Raw genomic sequence first — 22,834 nt, 5'->3', positions numbered from 1 at the left:
GAGCATCTGTCAAAGTGAAGAGTGAGTCTCTTAGGAAGCTTTGGGGCTGCTCTGCAATAGCTATCTGCAGGCATACTCTTACCTTCTGGAAAGCATTGGGAAACTCCAAGTAGCTTGTTTCTCACTGCAAATTTCTAAAAAAACAGCTTTGCAAAAACATGAGATTCCAAGACTTTCTGGGGATTTTTTTTTTTTTAAATGGAATTTGTGGTGTTCTGTAAATTGATGGATATGGTTGCCCCACCATATATTAGGAGACATAAGTATAACTAGAATGCACAAAGCAGTAGTGAAATAACTGTGAATGGAAACTCACATCAAACATTAAGTTTATCTAATAAGAATCATAGAATTATAGAATCATTTAGGTTGGAAAAGCCCTTTAAGACCTCAGCCAAGATTGCTGATAAGTGATGGAAAGTGGCTTGGTGAACACTTCTGCCAGCCCCCTCAGTAGCATTGGGTAGATCCCATCTGGCCCTACAGACTTACGCATCTAGATTTGGTAACTAACCAAATGTAAGCTTAGAACGATGACTTAAAACGTGCAACCACTCCTCTGTGAGGTAAGGACACTGAATTCTGGAGGGTTTCCTTGGATGGCATCCTGATCCAAGGCGAGAGTCTCCAATTGAGAGCCGCTGCTCCAAGGAACGCTGCCTCAAAGGGGTCTCCCAGCAGATGCCAGTTACAACCCAAGTGAAACCAGGGCTTGTGGTCCGATAAGGTCAGGTCAGCCCCCATTGGTTAAGGTGGTCTCCTAGGCATGCTCGTTACCTGGAGACCCCAGCAGCCACTGCGTGGGCTTGGCTAGAACTTTCAAGGGCTTTCTAGGCACACTCACAGAGAGTTAGTTAAAACAAATTCATTTATTTTCATTACAATAAAAATTATATTGTTATTTACTATGTATCAAATAAGGGGCCCACAGGGCCCATCAGTTCTTTCCAGTGGGATGGCTGGTCCCATCCCCTTATACGTGCTAACAGCACTCTCAGCTGCAATGGCATCTTCAGCTGGACCAGGGCAGACTCCCCAAACTCCCGTCACGCTCAGCTCCTCTCGAGCAGCGTCATCTCCACGCCTCATTTGTCCACATCTGCGGCGCAGACTCCCCAGGCAGTCTCTGCGATCAGCCTGGCCCAGTGTGCGAAACTGTCGCCCGGGCCCCGTCCGTCTGAGAGGAAAGCAGGTCCTCAGGGTCACGGGCATGGCTGGAGAAGCCTGGGGCCACCAGCACGTGGGCGCAGAGCTGCAGACCTGGGACGTGCAAATTGTCCTGCTGGGTGGCGTCGCCCTCGGTCTGAAAAGCTGCACCTCGACAGCAGCGCAGCTCTCCGGCCGCGCTGTGCTGCTGGTGAAGGCGGCCTCTGCCTACTCCAGGCTCAGGTAGGACACTGAGCTGCCTTGCTGCACTGCAAAGGTCACCTCAGTGCAGATGTTCATCTTGGAGGGGCTTGTCAGCTGGAACCTGCAGGAGTGGGAGGAGGGCAGCACCATGAGCTGGCAGTCGTGCGACTGAGGAAAAAGCAGCCAGGCTGATCTCACCAGCCCTTGGGCCCAGCAGGCGATCTTCTCCACGTCTAAGTAGGAGCACGTGCAGAGGGTACGCAGGAGGTACGAGCTCTGATCCGTCCGCAGCTTGTCCTCGGGATGGTGGAGAAAGCACAAACTGTCCCCCAGCAGCTGCTCCCTCCAGCACATGCACTCCAGCCCCACACGCACGCTGCAGCGCCTTGCTGGCAGCTGCCCCGTGGTGGCCGGCTCCAGGCTGAAAGAGTGCCCGGGGGGTGGCCGCAGGAACACCAGCAGGCGCTAGGAGATGCTGTCCTCATGGATGCGCCAGGTTTCATAGCTGTCATCCATCCCAACGGCTGGCTGCATCTGCGGCATCAAAGTCCTCTTGGAAACCACTTGGCACATTCCAAGGAGGTCGCCCACCAGCTTCTTCAGCACCTTGCACGTCTCAGGCAGGCGCTGCTCTGCCGATTCACAAGCCAAAGACTTGACACCACTGAGGTCTTCTTCGTCCTGCTCAACTTCCTCCTTCTCCTCCACCTCCTCGCTGCTGGAGCTGTCCTGCTCACTGCAGCTGACAGAGGCAAAGTTCACTTCCCTGGCCAGCCAGCAGATGTCAGCGAGCAGGACCATGGCTCCTGCCGTGGTCAAAAGCGGCCAGTGCTGCAACACAGACCGGGGGAGCCAGTCTTCCCACGTGCAGTTGCTCTGCTCCATCTCCTCCAGCAGCTGAATCATCTTCTCACGCAGATACTCCTCACGCTGCTGCATCTGCTGGGCTGTGGCCACATCTATCTGATGATGGCTCTTCAGCCCATGCTGGGTGGCCAGCACAATCACAAGGAGGCCAAGTCCGGCAGCCATGGCCTGGAGGAGGCGGTGACGTGCGGAAAACGGACTCCACAATCTATAAGATTGTAAAGTGGGTATGTTTATTCAGCGCCGGGCAGCACGCGGTGGGGGGGGTAGTCCCGCCAAAACCGTGCGCGGCTGACGAGGCAACTCACTTTGAATTTATACAACCCAGTGTTACATACACATGAAGTTTTAAAACACGCCTATACATATGTATGAGCTATCCCGGCTTTGTATTAAAATTAGTCCCAATGAGTCATTTGGTCGCTTTTAGCTGGTTCTTGAAGGAGGCTCCCCAGTTCTTATCAGGAACTGTCCTTGTGAGGAAGTGCAGGACTTCTGCTTCAGGGCACAAAGCAAGGCCCCTCAGTTCTTATCATGGACTGTCCTTGTGAGGAAGGCAAGACTTCCCCTCCCCTTAGGTAGTTTTCACAATAGCTAATTAGCAAAGCAGAGGATCATTTGTGTTAGCATGCACAGCAATAATTGAACAATGCCATCTCTACTAAGGTTTTTTTAACACCTTCTCTCAGCAGGAGAAAAAGGGGCTCAGCAGGGCTGGGTGGCAGGGAGCACGGGACCGGGGCAGTGGGGCAGGAGCTGCCTGGAGCTGGGGGCCCGTAGGAGAGGTGGGAGGGAACAAGGGCAGGGTTTGCAAGCACTGCAGGGATGGGAGCCACAGGCTCTTCCCAGACGGCGTTTGGGCACTGCTGGCAACAGGCTTGAAGGGGCCGCGGGCCCTGGCTGGAGCCAGCGTGGGGCCCGTCCTGCCCAAGCCGCCCTGATGACCAGCCCCTGGCTGGGCTGTGCCCCGAGAAAGGGCAAGGGACACCACAGGCCCCATCCCCGCCACACAACAGCGTCCTGACGCATCCCCAGAGCCTCTCTGGGCACTGCCACCACAGGGAGACCCAAGCACCTCTGTCCCCAGTCCCGAGGGTGGTGCCGTGCCCTGCCCTGAGGGGCTCGCCTCTCCCTCGGGGTTAGAAACCCCCTGGCCCCTCCTCTGTGCTCTCACAGCCACCAGAACAGCATCACCCAGACGGCAGGCCCCAGCCTTTGTCCCAACCGCCCAGCTCAGTGGCTCCTGGCCATCACACCCAGTACAAACCCATCCGGCAGCAGGGAGCTCACAGGGACTCTCTTGACTAAGCAGGCAGACGGCCCCCATTGGTTCAGGTGCTGTCGTAGTTTAGCCCTGGTCAGGACCAGACTACGCCTTCTCTCTCTCACTCCCCCCCACACTCCAAGAGAATAGGCAGAGATAATATGAGAAAAAAAGTCTCCAGGTTTCAGATAAGGACAGGGAGAAATGCTTAAATTTACCGTTGACGTGCGGAAAACGGACTCCACAATCTGTAAGATTGTAAAGTAGGTATGTTTATTCAGCGCTGGGCAGCACAGGGGGGTAGTCCCACCAAAACCGTGCGCGCCTTACGTGGCAACTCAGTTTAAATTTATACAACCAAATGTTACATACACATAAAGTTTCACAATACGCCTATACATATGCATGACCTATCCCCGCTTCGTATTAAAATTAGTCCCAAGGGGTCATTTTCATAAACTCCTCCTGTCTGGGCTTGCGCAGTGCCTCCTGGTGGTGGTCGTCGGGGGTCATGGGGATGAAGGCAGGTGACTCCTCTTCGTCACCGCTAATAACCTTTTGTTCTTGCGCAAACTCAGTTATCCCTTGGCTTTCATTCAAGCTGCAGGGTCGGTTTTAGCTGGTTCTTGAAGCGACCCCCCTAGTCCTTACCGGGAACTGTCTTTCGTGGAGAATTGCAAGACTTTCTGCTTCAAATAGTTTGCACAATGGTTAGCAAATTATTAAGGAAGTAGTTAACAAAACATTAAGCACTATTTATCAACTTGATTCCTTAGGATGCACAGCAATAATTAATCAATGCCATATCTATTAAGATTTCTTTAACTCCTTCTCTCACCGTTAGGGGCAAAACAGACTCGACTAGGGGAAAACTATTCACTGATTGCTAAAAAACAGCAGGACAATGAGACCGAGAACAAGATAACCTGCCCCCACCCCTCCTTCTTCTCGGGCTTCACATTATCTCTACCACCTTCCCCCGCCTTCCAAGCGGCACAGGGGGGAACAGGGAATGGGGGTTACGGTCAGTTCATCAGGCGTTGTTATACGCCGCTGCTTCATCGTCAGGGGAAAAACTCCTCACATTCCTCCCCTGTGTGGGGTCCAACCCACGGGCCACAGTCCTTCATGAAACTGCTCCGGCACGGGTTCTCTCTTCCACGGGGTGCACTCCCTCCAGAACGGCTGCCCCAGCGGGCCCCCCACGGGCCACAGCCTCCTTCAGGCCTCCACCTGCCCCAACGTGGGGTCCTCCACGGGCTGCAGGTGGATCTCTGCTCCTCCGTGGAGCTCCATGGGCTGCAGGGGGACAACCTGCCTCACCACGGGCTGCACCAACTTGGGCTGCAGGGGAACCTCTGCCAGGAGCCGCATTACTCCTGCCCCTCCTTCTTCACTGACCTTGCCGGCTGCAGCCGTTCCTCTCACCACAAAAATTCTTCACAACAGGCAGGCGGACGCCTCTCAGCATTGCTTCTAGTCTCACTTCCTCTCCACTTCTTGCAGCCGGGCCGGGCTGAGTCTTGCTTCATCGTCGGGGAACAACTCCTCACATTCCTCCCCTGCTCCAGTGTGGGGTCCCACCTACGGGCCACATTACGGTGGGGTCTTTTACAGGCCGCCTGGCCAGGAAGACAGAGCAGACGAGGCGCTCTATAGCCAGATAGGTGCAGCCTCACGGTCACAGGCCCTGGTCCTCATGGTGGACTTCAACCACCCTGACATCTGTTGGAGAGACAGCACGGCACGGCAGGGCACAGGCAGTCCAGGAGGTTCCTGGAATGCATGGATGATAACTTCCTCCTGCAGGCGATAGAGGAGTCGACAAGGAGGGGTGCCATGCTCGACCTTGTGCTCACCAACAGGGAGGGACTGGTGGGGGATGTGAAACTAAAGGACAGCCTTGGCTGCAGCGACCATGAGATGGTGGAGTTCAAGATCCACGGGGCAGTGAGGAAACTACACCGCAAGCTCTCTGCCCTAGACTTCAAGAGGGCAGACTTCGGCCTCTTCAGGGACCTGATGGGCTAAGTGCCATGGGAGGCGGCCCTGGAGGGAAGAGGGGCTCAGGAAAGTTGGTCTATATTCAAGGAGCACCTCCTCCAAGCTCAGCAGAGGTGCATCCCAATGAAAAACAAGTCGGGCAAAAAGGCCAGGAGGCCGGCGTGACTGAGCAAGGAGCTCCTGGACCAACTGAAAGTAAAAACGGAGGCCTATAGAGGGTGGAAATGGAGACAGGTAGCCTGGGAGGACTACAAAGAGGCTGTGCGAGTCGCCAGGGATAAGGTAAGGAAGGCCAAAGCCCTGGCAGAACTGAATCTGGCCAGGGATATAAAATGCAACAAGAAGAGCTTTTATAGGTACGTAGGGGACAAAAGAAAGTCCAGGGAAAATGTAGGCCCCCTCCAGAAGGGAACTGGTGTCCTGGTTACCCAGGACATGGAGAAGGCTGAGGTTCTCAATGACTTTTTTGCCTCAGTCTTCACCGACAAGAGTTCTTGTCCCACCACCCAAGCTGTAGAAGGTGCAAGCAGGGACTGTGAGGATGAAGAACCGCCCATTGTACTCAAAGAGCAGGTTTGGGATCATCTGAGGAACCTAAAGGTGCACAAGTCCATGGGACCTGATGAGATCCATCCGCAGGTCCTGAGGGAACTGGCAGATGAAGTTGCCAAGCCACTGGCTATCGTATTTGAGAAGTTGTGGCGATCTGGTGAGGTCCCCGATGACTGGAAGAGAGGGAACATAACCCCCATTTTTAAAAAGGGGAATAAAGAAGACCCGGGTAACTACAGGCCGGTCAGCCTCACCTCTGTGCCTGGCAAGGTCATGGAGCAGATCCTCCTGGAAACCATGCTAAGGCACATGGAGAGCAAGGAGGTGGTTGGTGACAGCCAACATGGCTGTCAGGGCAGATCGTGCTTGACCAATCTGGTGGCCTTCTATGACGGGGTGACGGCATCTGTGGACAAGGGACGAGCAACAGACATCATCTACCTGGACTTGTGCAAAGCTTTTGACACTGTCCCACACGACATCCTTCTCTCTAAACTAGAGACATGGGTTTGATGGACGGACCACTCGGTGGATAAGGAGTTGGCTGGATGGCCGCACTCAGAGAGTGGTGGTCAATGGCTCAATGTCCATGTGGAGACCAGTCACGAGTGGCATCCCTCAGGGGTCCGTGTTGGGCCCGGCCCTGTTCAACATCTTTGTTGGCGACATGGACAGTGGGATAGAGTGCACCCTCAGCAAGTTTGCCGATGACACCAAGTTGTGTGGTGCCGTCGACACGCTGGAAGGGAGGGATGCCATCCAGAGGGACCTTGACAGGCTGGAGAGGTGGGCCTATGCCAACCTCATGAAGTTCAACCAGGCCAAGTGCAAGGTCCTGCACCTGGGTCATGGCAATCCCAGGCACAAATACAGGCTGGGCGGGGAATGGATTGAGAGCAGCCCTGAGGAGAAGGACTTGGGAGTGCTGGTGGACAAGAAGCTCAACATGAGCAGGCAATGCGCCCTTGCGGCCCAGAAGGCCAACCGCATCCTGGGCTGCATCAAGAGAAGCGTGGCCAGCAGGTTGAGGGAGGTGATTCTCCCCCTCTATTCTGCCCTGGTGAGACCCCACCTGGAGGACTGTGTCCAGTTCTGGAGCCCCCAACACAAGAAGGACATGGACCAGTTGGACAAGGTCCAGAGGAGGGCCACAAAGATGATAAAAAGGCTGGAGCACCTCTCTTATGAGGACTGGCTGAGAGATTTGGGGCTGTTCAGCCTGGAGAAGAGGAGGCTCCGGGGAGACCTGATAGCGGTCTTCCAATACCTCAAGGGGGCCTATAAGAAAGATGGGGAGAGGCTGTTTAATAGGGCCTGTTGCAATAGGACAAGGAGTAATGGTTTTAAAATAGTGGGGAGTAGATTTAGATTGGAAATTAGGAAAAATTTTTTTACAATGCGAGTTATAGAACACTGGAACAGGTTGCCCAGAGAGGTGGTGGAAGCCCCATCCCTGGAAACGTTCAAGGCCAGGCTGGATGAGGCTCTGAGCAAACTGATCTGGTCGGGGATGTCCCTGCTCCTTGCAGGGGGGTTGGACTAGATGACCTTTGAAGGTCCCTTCCAACTCAAACCATTCTATGATTCTATGATTCTATGAAACTGCTCCGGAGTGGGACCTCTCTTCCACGGGGTGCACTCCCTCCAGAACGGCTGCCCCAGCGGGCCTTCCACGGGCCACAGCCTCCCCCAGGCATCCACTTACCCCAGTGTGGGGTCCTCCATGGGCTGCAGGTGGATCTCTGCTCCTCCGTAGACCTTCATGGGCTGCAGGGGGACAACCTGCCTCACCACGGGCTGCACCAACTTGGTCTGCAGGGGAACCTCTGCCAGGAGCCGCATTACTCCTGCCCCTCCTTCTTCACTGACCTTGCCGGCTGCAGCCGTTCCTCTCACCACAAAAATTCTTCACCACAGGCAGGCAGACGCCTCTCAGCATCTCTTCACGTCTCATCTCCTCTCCACTTCTTGCAGCCGGGCCGGGCTGAGTCGGGCCCAAACAGCCGCCCGGCGGCAGGCCAGAGGCTGAGGCCTGCAAGGCCCACAAGGCTCGCGCCTCTCCCTCTCTGCCCCTGCTCAGCGTCTTCACATCTTCTCTCCTATTTTTTTTTCTGGTTTCCCCTTCTTAAATACGTTAGCACAGAGGCATTATCACAGAACATTCTGCTACCAGTTGGTTCAGCCTTGGCCAGCAGCGGGTCTGCCCTAGGCTCGGCCGAGTCCACTGAACAAAGGGGAACCACTTCTAGAGCAGCTTGTTCCAGAAGCTGCCACCTTAGCCCCCCTCACTAAATAAAACCAGAACAAGCTGTTTCTTTCCATCTGTACTATTGGTGTCTTTGGTACACAGTCAACCTCACCTACTTGGCAAAGTTAACTTGCTTTTTTCCTAATCATTGAATCCAAGGGTGTTTGCTCGAAGACAATCTGCAGTACATCGTTTTGTAAAAAAAAAAAAAATTATTCAGTGGGCAGATATCTCATAGATGAACCCGTGGCATTCATTGTCATGCATAGGATTGCACTGAGTTCCATCTTAGCTTTATGATCGTCCAGCTGGTCACGCAGCAGTTGCTTCAAACCCTGTTCATAGAAGCAGCACAGGTTTCTGGACAGAGCATTCTTAGCTAGACGACCTCAGGAGAAAAAGTGACCTTCTTCTGTGAATCAATCTCACCTTTACACTGCAGAAAAATTAACGTTTTAAGTGCTTTTTTTTTGTCAACTGGTGAGAAACTATATAAGATTCTGGTACACTTGTTTTATTTTACCTTTTAAGCAGCTCTTAATTACTCTTTCTCACATTAGATGCAAAAGCATTTAGAGTTGATCTAAACCTGTTCCTACTTCAGCTACTCTGTTTCAATTTTTCCCAGTGACAGAGGCCAAGGGGATGAAAAATGCGACTGTGAGGCTCTCTGGAGCAGAGAATAGGGCTGGGACTGAGATGTTGAACTTGTCTAGGAATAGTCCTGTGTCTCTGTAGGTTCTATGGCATATTGCAGCAGCCTCAAACTGCTGGCCCAGAAGGGCCTGAGTTTCCTGGAAACTCTTTTTCTTACCTGCCAGTACCCTCTGGACACCCAGCAAGCCACAGATGTCTGTAAATGGACACCTGGAGTGAACCCTGTCTCTTCACTCTGTTTGAAGAGCATCTGTCAAAGGGAAGAGTGAGTCTCTTAGGAAGCTTTGGGGCTGCTCTGCAATAGCTATCTGCAGGCATACTCTTACCTTCTGGAAAGCATTGGGAAACTCCAAGTAGCTTGTTTCTCACTGCAAATTTCTAAAACACCAGCTTTGCAATAACATGAGATTCCAAGACTTTCTGGGGATTTTTTTTTTTTTTTTTTAAACGGAATAGGTGGTGTTCTGTAAATTGATGGATACGGTTGCCCCACAATATATTAGGAGACATAAATATAACTAGAATGCACAAAGCAGTAGTGAAATAACTGTGAATGGAAACTCACATCAAACATTAAGTTTATCTAATAAGAATCATAGAATTATAGAATCATTTAGGTTGGAAAAGCCCTTTAAGACCTCAGCCAAGATTGCTGATAAATGATGGAAAGTGGCTTGGTGAACACTTCTGCCAGCCCCCTCAGTATCACTGGGTAGATCCCATCTGGCCCTACAGACTTACGCGTCTAGATTTGGTAACTAACCAAATGTAAGCTTAGAACGATGACTTAAAACGTGCAACCACTCCTCTGTGAGGTAAGGACACTGAATTCTGGAGGGTTTCCTTGGATGGCATCCTGATCCAAGGGCAGAGTCTCCAATTGAGAGCCACTGCTCCAAGGAACGCTGCCTCAAAGGGATCTCCCAGCAGACACCAGTTACAACCCAAGGGAAACCAGGGCTTGTGGTCCAATACAGTCAGGTCAGCCCCATTGGTTAAGGTGGTCTCCTAGGCGTGCTCGTTACCTGGAGACCCCAGCAGCCACTGCGTGGGCTTGGCTAGAACTTTCAAGGGCTTTCCAGGCACACTCACAGAGAGTTGGTTAAAACAAATTCATTTATTTTCATTACAATAAAAATTATATTGTTATTTACAATGTATCAAATAAGGGGCCCACAGGGCCCATCAGTTCTTTCCAGTGGGATGGCTGGTCCCATCCCCTTATACGTGCTAACAGCACTCTCAGCTGCAATGGCATCTTCAGCTGGACCAGGGCAGACTCCCCAAACTCCCGTTACGCTCAGCTCCTCTCGAGCAGCGTCATCTCCACGCCTCATTTGTCCACATCTGCGGCGCAGACTCCCCAGGCAGTCTCTGCGATCAGCCTGGCCCAGAGTGCGAAACTGTCGCCCGGGCCCCGTCCGTCTGAGAGGAAAGCAGGTCCTCAGGGTCACGGGCATGGCTGGAGAAGCCTGGGGCCACCAGCACGTGGGCGCCGAGCTGCAGACCTGGGACGTGCAAATTGTCCTGCTGGGTGGCGTCGCCCTCGGTCTGAAAAGCTGCACCTCGACAGCAGCGCAGCTCTCCGGCCGCGCTGTGCTGCTGGTGAAGGCGGCCTCTGCCTACTCCAGGCTCAGGTAGGACACTGAGCTGCCTTGCTGCACTGCAAAGGTCATCTCAGTGCAGATGTTCATCTTGGAGGGGCTTGTCAGCTGGAACCTGCAGGAGTGGGAGGAGGGCAGCACCATGAGCTGGCAGTCGTGCGACTGAGGAAAAAGCAGCCAGGCTGATCTCACCAGCCCTTGGGCCCAGCAGGCGATCTTCTCCACGTCTAAGTAGGAGCACGTGCAGAGGGTACGCAGGAGGTACGAGCTCTGATCCGTCGGCAGCTTGTCCTCGTGATGGTGGAGAAAGCACAAACTGTCCCCCAGCAGCTGCTCCCTCCAGCACACGCACTCCAGCCCCACACGCACGCTGCAGTGCCTTGCTGGCAGCTGCCCCGAGGTGGCCGGCTCCAGGCTGAAAGAGTGCCCGGGGGGTGGCCGCAGGAACACCAGCAGGCGCTAGGAGATGCTGTCCTCATGGATGCGCCAGGTTTCATAGCTGTCATCCATCCCAACGGCTGGCTGCATCTGCGGCATCAAAGTCCTCTTGGAAACCTCTTGGCTCATTCCAAGGAGGTCCCTGTCGCCCACCAGCTTCTTCAGCACCTTGCACGTCTCAGGCAGGCCCTGCACTGGCGATGCACAGCCCAAAGACTTGACACCACTGAGGTCTTCCTCGTCCTGCTCAACTTCCTCCTGCTCCTCCACCTCCTCGCTGCTGGAGCTGTCCTGCTCACTGCAGCTGACAGAGGCAAAGTTCACTTCCCTGGCCAGCCAGCAGATCTCAGCGCGCAGGACCACGGCTCCTGCCATGGTCAAAAGCGGCCAGTGCTGCAATACAGACCGGAGGAGCCAGTCTTCCCACGTGCAGTTGCTCTGCTCCATCTCCTCCAGCAGCCGAGTCATGTCCTCACGCAGATACTCCTCACGCTGCTGCATCCGCTGGGCCGTGGCCACATCCATCTGATGATGGCCCTTCAGCCCGTGCTGGATGGCCAGCACAATCACCGCCGAGGCAACAGCTTCGAAGTCGGCCCGATTCGCAGCGGCGCGGCACGGCGCAGCGCAGCCAGGGAATTCCCGAGGCAGGGAAGCTCAGCGGGAAGCGGAGCGAGGCGCCAGGAGCCCGCAGCTCGCGCGAGAGCGGCTGACGAGACGTGGGCGGAGCCAGGGGGCACCGGCGGCCCGGCCCCGCTCCCCGGATAAAGCAGGGCCTGGGGAGCGCCGGCGACCCGGAGCGCGGCGAACAGGACGGGCGAGCAGGGCGCGGCGCGGCAGGAAGGGCGCTCAGCGAGGGCGCTGCCCCGGGGCACTTGGTGATTCACGCCGCTCAGCGCGACATGGCCAACACCCGCCTGAGAACAAAGGCCGCGCCTCCGGCCGGGAGGTCTGCACCGGCACCCCCTGCGGCGGTCGATGCCTCCGTGCAGACGGAGCAGCCGAGGGGGGAGGCTGCGGTGCAGAGCTCGGGCTGCAGGCAGTGCCTGGACCCTACTCCCGGGGCAGGGGCAGGCGGCAGCCCTGGCTGCAGAAGGTGTGCCCGGGTGGAGCAGCTCCTGCGGCAGGTGGCGGAGCTGCAGGAGGCGGTCAGGAGGCTGCGGGACATCAGGGAGGCGGAGAGGGAGCTGGATACTTGGCTCCAGGCACAGTCTGCACCGGAACCGCAGCACCCAGTGAACCAATCACCCCCCCCCGCAGTGACACACGAGGTAAGCAAGCAGGCAGAAGATGCCACTGAATGGAAAGCTGCAAGGGCAAGGCGCAGCAGGAGGAAGAAGCAGCTTCCCCAGAACCCCGAGGTGCCCCTGCAGAACCGCTGTGCTGCTCTGCAGACTGAAGAAGTAAGACCCAGCACCTCGGGGGAGGCACGGGAGCCGTGCGAGGTAGTGCGCCCGGCTCGTGTAATAACTAGCGCTACCAAGAAAAAGAGACGCGTGGTAGTAGTGGGTGACTCCCTCCTGACAGGTACGGAGGCACCCATCTGCTGCCCCAATGCGATCTCTCGGGAGGTATGCTGTCTCCCGGGGGCTCGTATCAGGGATGTCACCGAGAGACTACCTAGCCTCATACGGCCCACAGACTATTATCCACTGCTGGTGTTTCATGTGGGGGCCAGCGACACAGCTGGCAGTCTAAAAAACATCCAAAGGGATTTCAGGGCTCTGGGTTCAACAGTCAAAGGCTCTGGGGCACAGGTGGTATTCTCATCGGTCCTCGCGGTCGAAGGGCAGGGACCTGAAAGGGCCAGACGTATCTGGCAGGTTAGCTCGTGGCTCAGGGAGTGGTGCTACAGCCAGGGCTTTGGGTATCTAGATCACGGGGCGTGCTTTGAGAAGCCCGGGCTGCTAGGGGCGGATGGCGTGCACCTAACCAAGAGGGGGAAGAGTGTGCTTGGACAAAGGCTTGCCAGGCTCATCCGGAGGGCTTTAAACTAGTGTTGCTGGGGGAGGGGGAGCACAGTTCAGCCCACTGCTGTCAGCATGGCGCCAGTGCCAGCACCGAGGGTCCAGAAGCTGAGGAGGGATCACAGAAAAGTGCAAATGAACCTAAACTGCGGTGCAGTAGCACCCCTGTCGCTCCAGCCAGCAAGTCGGCTTTGTCGGGGGCCCAGCTGAAGTGTCTCTATACCAATGCACGCAGCATGGGGAATAAACAGGAAGAGCTGGAGATGCTTGCACACGAGCAGGGCTATGACCTCGTTGGCATCACGGAGACGTGGTGGGATGACACATACGACTGGAGCGTCAACATGGAAGGGTATAGGCTTTTTAGAAAGGACAGGAAGGGGAGACGAGGAGGGGGTGTCGCTCTCTACGTCAGCAACCGGCTGGAGTGTGTGGAGCTCCGCTTGGGGATGGAGGAGGAGCTGACCTTATGGGTCAAGATTAGAGGATGGGGACGGACAGGGGACGTTACGGTGGGGGTCTGTTACAGGCCGCCTGGCCAGGAGGACAGAGCAGATGAAGTGCTCTATAGGCAGATAGGAGCAGCCTCACGGTCACAGGCCCTGGTTCTCATGGGGGACTTCAACCACCCTGACATCTGTTGGAGAGACAGCACGGCACGGCACAGGCAGTCCAGGAGGTTCCTGGAATGCGTGGATGACAAGGAGCTCCTGGACCAACTGAAAGTAAAAACGGAGGCCTATAGAGGGTGGAAACGGAGACAGGTAGCCTGGGAGGACTACAAAGAGGCTGTGTGAGTCGCCAGGGATAAGGTAAGGAAGGCCAAAGCCCTGGCAGAACTGAATCTGGCCAGGGATATAAAATGCAACAAGAAGAGCTTTTATAGGTACGTAGGGGACAAAAGAAAGTCCAGGGAAAATATAGGCCCCCTCCGGAAGGGAACTGGTGTCCTGGTTACCCAGGACATGGAGAAGGCTGAGGTTCTCAATGACTTTTTTGCCTCAGTCTTCACCGACAAGAGTTCTTGTCCCACCACCCAAGCTGTAGAAGGTGCAAGCAGGGACTGCGAGGATGAAGAACTGCCCACTGTACTCGAAGAGCAGGTTTGGGATCATCTGAGGAACTTAAAGGTACACAAGTCCATGGGACCCGACGAGATCCATCCGCGGGTCCTGAGGGAACTGGCAGATGAAGTTGCCAAGCCGCTGGCCATCGTATTTGAGAAGTCGTGGCGGTCTGGTGAGGTCCCCGATGACTGGAAGAGAGGGAACATAACCCCCATTTTTAAAAAGGGGAATAAGGAAGACCCAGGTAACTACAGGCCGATCAGCCTCATCTCTGTGCCTGGCAAGGTCATGGAGCAGATTTTCCTGGAAACCATGCTAAGGCACATGGAGAGCAAGGAGGTGGTTGGTGACAGCCAACATGGCTTCACCAAGGGCAGATCGTGCCTGACCAATGTGGTGGCCTTCTATGACGGGGTGACGGCGTCTGTGGACAAGGGACGAGCAACAGACATCATCTACCTGGACTTGTGCAAAGCTTTTGATGCTGTCCCACATGACATCCTTCTCTCTAAACTAGAGACATGGGTTTGATGGACGGACCACTCGGTGGATAAGGAGTTGGCTGGATGGCCGCACTCAGAGAGTGGTGGTCAACGGCTCAATGTCCATGTGGAGACCGGTCATGAGTGGTGTCCCTCAGGGATCCGTGTTGGGCCCGGCCCTGTTCAACACCTTTCTCGGTGACATGGACAGTGGGATAGAGTGCACCCTCAGCAAGTTCGCCGAAGACACCAAGTTGTGTGGTGCCGTCGACACGCTGGAAGGGAGGGATGCCATCCAGAGGGACCTTGACAGGCTGGAGAGGTGGGCCTATGCCAACCTCAGGAAGTTCAACCAGGCCAAGTGCAAGGTCCTGCACCTGGGTCATGGCAATCCCAGGCACAAATACAGGCTGGGCGGGGAATGGATTGAGAGCAGCCCTGAGGAGAAGGACTTGGGAGCGGTGGTGGATGAGAAGCTCAACATGAGCAGGCAATGCGCCCTTGCGGCCCAGAAGGCCAACCGCATCCTGGGCTGCATCAAGAGGAGAGTGGCCAGCAGGTCGAGGGAGGTGATTCTCCCCCTCTACTCTGCCCTGGTGAGACCCCACCTGGAGTACTGTGTCCGGTTCTGGAGCCCCCAACACAAGAAGGACATGGACCAGTTGGACAAGGTCCAGAGGAGGGCCATGAAGATGATAAAAGGGCTGGAGCACCTCTCTTATGAGGACAGGCTGAGAGATTTGGGGCTGTTCAGCCTGGAGAAGAGAAGGCTCCAGGGAGACCTGATAGCGGTCTTCCAGTACCTCAAGGGGGCCTACAAGAAAGATGGGGAGAGGCTGTTTAGTAGGGCCTGTTGCAAAAGGACAAGGAGCAATGGTTTTAAAATAGAGGGGGCTAGATTTAGATTAGAAATTAGGAAAAAATTTTTTACGATGCGAGTTATAGAACACTGGAACAGGTTGCCCAGAAAGGTGGTGGAGGCCCCATCCCTGGAAACGTTCAAGGCCAGGCTGGATGAGGCTCTGAGCAACCTGATCTAGTCGGGGTTGTCCCTGCTCCTTGCAGGGGGGTTGGACTAGATGACCTTTGAAGGTCCCTTCCAACTCTAACCATTCTATGATTCTATGATTCTATGAATCACGAGGAGGCCAAGTCCGGCAGCCACGGCCTGGAAGAGGCGGGAGAAAAAGGGGCTCGGCAGGGCTGGGTGGCAGGGAGCACGGGACCGGGGCAGTGGGGCAGGAACTGCCTGGAGCTGGGGGCCCGTAGGAGAGGTGGGAGGGAGCAAGGGCAGGGTTTGCAAGCACTGCAAGGATGGGAGCCACAGGCTCTTCCCACACAGCGTTTGGGCACTGCTGGCAACAGGCTTGAAGGGGCCGCGGGCCCTGGCTGGAGCCAGCGTGGGGCCCGTCCTGCCCAAGCCGCCCTGATGACCAGCCCCTGGCTGGGCTGTGCCCCGTGAAAGGGCAAGGGACACCAGAGCGGAGCCTCCTGAGGCCCCATTGCTGACACACAACAGCGTCCTGACGCATCCTCAGAGCCTCTCTGGGCACCTGCCACCACACGGAGCCCCGAGCACCTCTCTCCCCAGCCCCGAGGGTGGTGCCGTGCCGTGCCCTGAGGGGCTCGCCTCTCCCTCGGGGTTAGAAACCCCCTGGCCCCTCCTCTGTGCTGTCACAGCCACCAGAACAGCATCACCCAGACGGCAGGCCCCAGCCTTTGTCCCCACCGCCCAGCTCAGTGGCTCCTGGCCATCACACCCAGTACAAACCCATCCGGCAGCAGGGAGCTCACAGGGACTCTCTTGACAAAGCAGGCAGACGGCCCCCATTGGTTAAGGTGCTGTCGTAGTTTGGCCCTGGTCAGGACCAGACTACGCCTTCTCTCTCTCACTCCCCCCCACCCTCCAAGAGAATAGGCAGAGATAATATGAGAACAAAGGCTCCAGGTTTCAGATAAGGACAGGGAGAAATCCTTAAATTTACCGTTAGGGGCAAGACAGACTCGACTCAGGGAAAACTATTCACTGATTGCTAAAAAACAGCAGGACAATGAGACCGAGAACAAGATAACCTGCCCCCACCCCTCCCTCTTCCCGGACTTCACATTATCTCTACCACCTTCCCCCGCCCCCGGAGCGGCACAGGGGGGAAGAGGGAATGGGGGTTGCGGTCAGTTCATCACGTGTTGTTATACGCCGCTAGTTCATCGTCGGGGGAACAACTCCTCACATTCCTCCCCTGCTCCAGTGTGGGGTCCCACCCACGGGCCACGTTACGGTGGGGGTCTGTTACAGGCCGCCTGTTGACGCAGAAGAAACGGACACTGCTGACGACCAATATGATCAAGCAAATGTCGATTTATTGTTGATACATCCCGGTTAATATAGCCCTTCTAATTCCGTATCATGCGCAAGCTCTCTACTAATTGGTTAACTATATCATGCACACGCTCCTAGCTAAAATATGATTCGTTAAGTCTCTATGTTCACGCGCATGGCTCTCTCCACCTGCACCCTGCTTCACGTTCAGCCCCCAGTCACGTATGCCAGCTGTTTTCCTTCTTCTCAAGGTTGCTTCGTTTACTTTCTCACAGGAGGCTTCATTACTTTCTCACAGGCGGCCTCATTATTTTCTCACAGGTGGCTTCAGTACTTTCTCACAAGCAGCTTCAGTGATGTCCTTGAGGCCTGCTGCTCACAAACATAACAATTCCATTCAGTCTGGATTGGTCACTAAGTGCCCCTGGTACTCCAGGTATCCAATAAATCCCCCTTTTTGTTTTGAACAATCCAGACCCACTTTCATCATACGTTCCATAGCTTTCACAAAGCATTTTAAAATATACCCCAAAATCATCAGTGTCAACAGCAAACCCGTCAATAATACCAACCCATAAACTATCAAATCTTTTAGCCAGCCTGTGACCCCCAAGGATTTCAACCAGTCTGTTAACCTGCTTTCCACTTGTATTGCATGCATGTTGCATCATAACTCTGCCAACTGACAGTGTATTGACTTAGAGTGATCAGAAACATTCATGCAGCACATCCCTTCAAAATCCTCACATCCATGTCCATGCGCTAATAACAAAAAATAAATGGCTGCTAGATTCTGCAAAAATATCATGACGCATGCTATCCATGTCTTCTAACAATCCTGATAACATGCTAGAGGTTAAATTCATTTGCTTTTGTGCCCAACAAGCTAATTTATTTAAGTTAGCTAAAGTTTCTGCAGTTGCTGCCCAAGGAACAAATAAAGATAATGCTATCCGCTCAGCTGTCCCCAACAGGGTTACATTGCTGTCACAATGGGGAGTCAATACTTTTAGCTATCTTCTTGCTCGCGTATGATTCCGTAATGTTCTCATAGGTGGAGCAAACACTATCAATTTTCCAAAATAACATGGTCCTCCTATAGCCCTTTTTGGTACTCCTGACCTTATTTTACTACAATATCAACTAGGTTCATGGTTGTTTGTGGTTTTTTTTTTTGGTTTGTTTTTTTTTTTTGTGCCAGATTGTCTGTATTGAGTTATTAATAATTTTTTGCAAGCATGGTATGTTAATGATTATGCCTAGTATGATGCCTAGTATCACAATTCCGATTTTAACCAAGGACAGCAACCACCCAGTTATGCCACACACAAGCTTAGTTAATAAAATTACTGATCACACGTTATACATATTCATGATTACGAAGCAAAGCTAAGTTTCACTACCTTCTAGTAATTTTCTACTATAACATTTTTCTACTATTATAGATATAACAACTCCAGTAACTTTCTTATCTATAAGAGCAATGACTAGTTTTCTGCAGGCCTCTGTTGAAACAAGCCATAAATTCTGCTAACAATGTTTTGTATCTTAAAGCTTCCCTTCTCATTCCATGGCTTTCTTCCTGAGAGCATGATTGCATTCCTCCCCCAAGGTCGGTGTGCTTTCACTGATACCGTACTGGCTCAGCGAAATACCACATCTCCCCCTTCTTTGTTTATGAGAAGAGGCTTGTTTCAACGCTTTATCTGTTAAAGTCTGCACACATTTTAAGACACAGAATATAGATCAAAATACATCTATAAAAGGAATGAATAAGCATCCTACAGCTATTGGTAACAAGCTTGTATCAAGTCACCAAAAGATTTCTGAATATATCAAAACCGTCACTTTGTTGCTGTTTTTGTACTCCTTTTTGCAAGTTTTGAATACTTTTGTCAATAGATTCCGAATGATCAGACAGATTCATGCAGCAAAGCCCATCAAAATCCTGACAATCATGATTTTGTGCTAATAATAAAAAAAAATCTATTGCTGATCTATTCTGTTACTAACCCAACTATGCCAAAGACACCGCTGAGCAAGAGGATGATTATCAGCCGGGTCAGAGCAGAGAAGGGAGACAGGCGCAGCACCTTCAGGGCGTCCCCTGCTGTTAATAACGTGTGCTCTGGGCCCGTCCTCTCCCCCCGGCTCCGAGCCACCGCTGTTTATACCCTCAGCAGATTCAGTGAAAGAGTACTGACCAGGTGTTGCTGCATGCGTGGCCAGCGCATACAACAAGGCCTGACTAGACGTTGCTGCATGCGTGGCCAGCACATGCAACAAGGCCTGTCAAAATATGTGCTCTGCAGGCTAACAGCGGTTCTGTTTTGTAAAGTAGCATAGTATATAGAATCTACATCAGTTAACAGCGTTAATAGTGCCGATGCAGTTGTATTTATTTGCTTAGCAAGCCAACAGTCCAATTTATTTAGGGTAGTTAACGCCTAGGCACTTGCCACCCCAGGTGTAAAGACGGAAGCAGCAATAATTTTACTTAGTTTCCAAAACTCTGTATTATCTTGGCAACCAGATTCAATGCTAGGTATGCTTTGTTTAGGTCTTTCATGCTGTCTGGATTTTGATAAGTGCTTGCATGATTAAGTCACGCTGTGTCGTTGCAATGTATAGATCTTAAAGCATTTACAATCATTACGCCTCTAGAAACATTAGCTCTTGAATAGTTAAAAAAAAAAATAGACAGAAGTCCATCTTTACTGATCCCAAAAAGTTCCATCTTTTGTAGTTTTAGCACTCAGCACTCGTGGCTGCTGCTGTTTTACACAGAGTTGCCGTCCTACCGGTATCTGGCAGGTCAACCAAACATGTTCTGAAATACCCGCAGACGATACAGACAGGGATCCACTTGTTCACTGCTCCTGTAAAGACATAAGCGTATGCCTTCCCCCATGTTATAAGAGGGAAGTGTCCTTCCACTTATACAAAGCTTGACTCAGACAGGAGTATCTGTTAACCATGTCAGGGGCGGGGGGGTGGGAGCGCCTGGCGGCGGCTGTGGCCCCAGGCATATAGGAGAAAAGAAAACTAAAACCTGAGGTTTAAGACAAAAATAGGGAGGGATCCTTAAAGCCACCGCTACAAGCAAAACAGACCATCACTAAAACCAAAGCAGGATAAGGAAAAAAGGAACAAGACAACCTCCCCCCACCCCTCCCTCTTCCCAGCAGTTGCCCTGTAGTAGATCCTTTTGGCAGCACACTAAGGGCTCTCTTAGTTGTTTTTTGTTTGGTTTTTTTTTTTCATTAGCATTATTAAAGGCAAGCAATTCTAAGAACTTTGCTTTCATGTCATCATCCAGATCAGGGTGAGCCATAATTGCAGTGTGCAACCGATCAATAAATTTCCCATATGGTTCTGTGGGACCTTGCCTTACTGATGTAAAGGCAGGTCCGGACTTTTCATCGTGCACCCTAGCAAGCGCTCTATAAGCCAAATCTTGGCCCAGTTGTAACACTTCGGTAGCAAATTGCGCTTGCCAATCAGATCGTGTGTAGGGTCCCGCTCCCATCAGCATTTGAGTTTGCACCCCGAATAATGGATCACCCTGTTGTCGAGGCGTTGCAGGTGCCCTATCACAAGCAGCCTGCCAGTACTGAAAGAACTGCAGCTGCTGCGACGGTAGCAAAAGCATCGGGACAATCATTCTAATACCATAAGGAGCTAACAACTGTGACAAAAAAAATATGCTGCAACACAGATTGAGTATATGATGATTTTAGCCCATACTGAGTAACTGCACTTTTAGGTTCCTTCAGTATTTTCCAGTCTAATACTTGCCACACACTTCTCCCAGTATTACTGGTCACAACTGGAAATGCCATGGGAAAAGGCTCTCCTTCTATCACGACATCTCAAATCACCCCTTTCCACCGCGCTGTTGGATTCGGATCCCCGGCCCCTCCCGCCGGCATCCCTTGCAAAGGTGCAAAAAGACTGATCTCACCCGATGCTCCATTCGGAACGAATAGGTTGGACGCTGGCAGGTCTCGATGTGGCACAGGCGAAGGAGTTGACAAGTTTCCCAGCGACGCTTCTAGGCGAACCTCTAGGGCTTCCAGCCTCTTTAGCGTCTCTTGCAGCTGTGCGTCCTTCAAGCCGGATGAATGTTCATCCCCCTCTTCCTCACGCCGCGGTGGTAGGGAAGAAGGTGGTAACGGGGGATAAACCGGAGCTGTTGGTGCCGGCGAAAAGGCTCGTGACTCTGAGCCTGCACTGGCGCAGCGTGGCGGGGTGCCTGGCGGTGGTGCATCTGATGGTGGTGAAAAGCCTTTGGCAGTTTTTCCCTCTGGTGCCCACATATCTATAGTTATAGGGGCTGTGGCTGCATTTCCTGGAGTCCTTGCTGGGGCTCGAACCCCCCCCACCCTCAGCACGAGCCGGGGCGGCGGCAGGGCTCGTTAAACCCGAGAACAGCATGCTGGTAGCGGAGGTGGACCCGTCGGCTGGAGTTAAGGCCGCAAAAGCAGATGTGGCGACTGAATGCTTGGCTTTCATGCTTATCAGTGTTTCGTTAATTAGCCTCCACACGGTGGAGAGTTTGCTCGCCTCCTTTGATCCTTTACTTATTTCATCCCACAGCTCTTTTCCTATCTTTTCCCATGTCGGGAGTTCAAAAGCATCATCAGCTGTGGAGATTGATTCCCTTTTCTTTGCCCACTGCAGCAAAGCTTCTAGGACGGCCGAGTCATACCTCAGTCCTCTCATAGAGAGCATATGCTGGAGGAGCTTAACCACTGCTGACTCCTCTTTGGTCAGTGTGGACCCCATCTCCTCCCCGGCCGCTCGCCTGGCCAAGACGAGATTCCCTCCGTACCTTTTGTACCTTTTTGCGCTACAGCGACTTCCCGAGTGCCGGGGCAGCACTCGCCTTCGACCGGCTTCCGCCCCCTCTTTTCTTCTTTCCTTCTTCGGTTCCATCGGGATGTCCAACACCGATCCGAGGGTCCCTGTTCGGGCGTCACCTGTTGACGCGGAAGTAACGGACCCTGTGGGGTAACGTTAGCAGGGCTGCATGTATGCAGGAGGGGCAGTCTGCAGTGATTCGCGCGCTAGGCGCGGATAGGTCCATGGGCACAGGGGGCAGGTGCGTCCACGTACGTGGTGGGCACGGATAAGTCCACGGGTGCAGGGGCAGGTGCGTGGCAGGCACGGATAGATTCATGGGCGCAGGGGGCGGGTGCGTTCGCGTGCGTAGCGGGTGTACGGGTATTTAACCCTGTGTTGCGCAACATTAAATTGAAGGCTTGGCTTGACGGTATCCGTGTGATGCCCTGCTTTCCCCGGAGCGCGGCTCCGGTGTGTGCGGGGAGGTTAGCTGGCAAGACAGCCGGCAGGACACTGCTGACGACCAATATGATCAAGCAAATGCCGATTTATTGTTGATACATCCCGGTTAATATAGCCCTTCTAATTCCGTATCATGCGCAAGCTCTCTACTAATTGGTTAACTATATCATGCACACGCTCCTAGCTAAAATATGATTCGTTAAGTCTCTATGTTCACGTGCATGGCTCTCTCCCTCTCTGCCCCTGCTCAGTGTCTTCACATCTTCTCTCCTATGTTTTTTTCTGGTTTCCCCTTCTTAAATACATTAGCACAGAGGCATTATCACGGAAAGTTCCGCTACCAGTTGGCTCGGCCTCGGCCAGCAGCGGGTCCGCCCTAGGCCCGGCCGAGTCCACTGAAGAAAGGGGAACCACTTCTAGAGCAGCTTGTTCCAGAAGCTGCCACCTTAGCCCCCCCTCACTAAATAAAACCAGAACAAGCTGTTTCTTTCCATCTGTACTATTAGTGTCTTTGGTACACAGTCAACCTCACCTACTTGGCAAAGTTAACTTGCTTTTTTCCTAATCATTGAATCCAAGTGTGTTTGCTCGAAGACAATCTGCAGTACATCGTTTTGTAAAAAAAAAAATTATTCAGTGGGCAGATATCTCATAGATGAACCCGTGGCATTCATTGTCATGCATAGGATTGCACTGAGTTCCATGTT

At 53.1% G+C, this 22,834-nt stretch overlaps 1 pseudogene; it reads right to left on the bottom strand.

Annotated features, from left to right (window-relative positions):
• Positions 1-1,374: 1,374 nt before the first annotated feature.
• Positions 1,375-4,543, bottom strand: LOC147600891 (inositol 1,4,5-trisphosphate receptor-interacting protein-like 1; annotated as a pseudogene).
• Positions 4,544-22,834: the final 18,291 nt, after the last annotated feature.

The sequence above is a fragment of the Chlamydotis macqueenii genome, chromosome 4 (genome assembly GCF_036417535.1).
Source record: "Chlamydotis macqueenii isolate bChlMac1 chromosome 4, bChlMac1.mat, whole genome shotgun sequence".
NCBI classification, from domain to species: domain Eukaryota; kingdom Metazoa; phylum Chordata; class Aves; order Otidiformes; family Otididae; genus Chlamydotis; species Chlamydotis macqueenii.
The sequence above is the reverse complement of the archived record's forward strand: the minus strand, read 5'-3'. Positions and strand labels throughout refer to the sequence as shown.